This window comes from Propithecus coquereli, unplaced genomic scaffold (assembly GCF_000956105.1).
Source record: "Propithecus coquereli isolate 6110/MARCELLA unplaced genomic scaffold, Pcoq_1.0 Scaffold102, whole genome shotgun sequence".
NCBI lineage: Eukaryota > Metazoa > Chordata > Mammalia > Primates > Indriidae > Propithecus > Propithecus coquereli.
In genome coordinates this window covers 1,979,255-1,981,372 of record NW_012134081.1, presented here as the reverse complement: position 1 = coordinate 1,981,372, position 2,118 = coordinate 1,979,255, and positions in this window count along the sequence as shown.

The window sequence follows — 2,118 nt, the reverse complement described above, 5'->3', positions numbered from 1 at the left end:
TTACTATTACTCTCTTATCTTTAGTTAAATTGTCCCAAATTTGGCTAGTGGGTGTCTCTTCAAAATTGTTCCTATGTCCTTTGGAAATAACAATGCTTGCCTGAATCAATTATGACAGTGGCCAAATGGTAATTTTCTAATTCCATCATTCTTTCTACACGAATTGTTGTTTGAAGAAAGCAAACTTAGAAGAGATTTCTTTTTTATTTGTTCAGTTAGTTGTATCAGTTTGGATTTATGGGTTCATATTCAGTAAGTTAAAATTCTTTACTATTACTCTCTTATCTTTAGTTAAATTGTCCCAAATTTGGCTAGTGGGTGTCTCTTCAAAATTGTTCCTATGTCCTTTGGAAATAACAATGATTTTTTTAAGTAGACCTTACTTTTTGCCACATGACATTCCAGGTTCATCTTGTATTTTCTCTGTCCCAGACCTAGAATAAAACATTTCTTCAAAGAGCCCTGGTTCCTTTTAGTGGAGAATGGTATTTAGAAACCAAGACTGGGCCCATTTTTCTTGGAAACATCTCCAGTCAAGCTTTATCAAAAGACTCCAGGTTCGTAAATCAAATGGTCATTTCTCAATCTGCATCATGCATGCTACAGCAAGAGAATTTGACTTGATTATTCACTCACTTGAAATTCTCTCCTTTCCTGGCTTTCCAGAAAATATTTTCTGAGTTCTCTTCTGACTTTATGGGTCTCCTTCTTGGTCTCGTTTGTAGGTTTCTAATTTCCCTGACCTTTATATACTGCATTAGCCTGGGAACACATCCTTAGAGTTCTTCTCTAGATATATGTAGTTCCTGGAGATTCTAATGTGAGGGGCATTATAGCATGATTCTGGAAGTCAGTCTGCCTGACTTTATGTGCCAACTCCATTATTTACTAAGTAGATTATAGGGAAGATAATTAACCTCCTCTGCCTCAGTGTCCTCACCCATAAAATAGAAATATTAATAATACTTACCTTATAAGATTGTTCAGAGAGTTAAAACTATCCCTAGCCCATAGTAAACTATATATATCATCATTATCATCATCAAGTCCTACATTCTTAAATATCATCATTGTATCTATAGAGCCCCAGCCTCCCCTATAGTCAGAAATATTTCCATCAGCTGAATATAGAATGGTGACTGGATATCTATGGAAATCTGAAAATTAACATATATACAATGAAACACTGAACTTGATTCATCAGACCTCATACGTATCCCTCCCCCCATCTTCCTTATCTCAGAAAACAACAGCCAGAAGGACTCATTTAAAAACATAAGTCACATCGCATTACGTCTCTACTAGAAACACTCAAAAGACCTGACTTATTATTTAAAATTAAATCTAAATTATCTATGGGCTCTATGTAGCTTTGCTTCAGCTGCCTTTACAACCTACGTCTCATCTTTGCCTCCCCCGTTCACTCAGGGACTTAGCAAGCCTCTGTTCTTCCTGCTCGAAGCTCTCTTCCTGCTCAGATCCAAATGTCTTATTTCCTTACAATCTGTATTAATCAGGGTTCTCCACAAAACAGAACTAGTGGAAGATGACATAGATAGATATAGATAGATATAGATATGTCTCTGTGTATATAGATATATATGGAGACAGAGAAAGAGAGAGAGAGAGTGAGATTTTTTATAAGAAATTGGCTTATGCTATTATGGAGACTGACAAGTTCACAAGCTGGAGATCCAGAATAGTCAATGGTATAGTTCCATTTTAAATGCCAGCAGGCTCAAGACTCAGAAAGAGCCAATGTTTCATTTCGAGTCCAATAACAGGAAAAACTGATGTCCCAGCTCAAAAGCCATCAGACAGGAGGAATCCCCTCTTACTTACTCATGGAGGGTCAGTCTTTTTATTCTTTTCAGGCCTTTATATGATTGGATCATGTCTATCCACATGAGAGAGGGCAATCTGATTTACCCAATTTATCAATTCAAATGCGAGTCTCATCTGAAAACAACCTCTCGGAAACACAGAATAATGTTTGACCAAATATTTGGGCAACCTGTGGCCCAATCAACTTGGCACATAAAATTAACCATCACACAGTCCTTCACAGATTTGCTGAAATATTATATAGGACTTCTCTAACCATCTGTGTAAGATCAC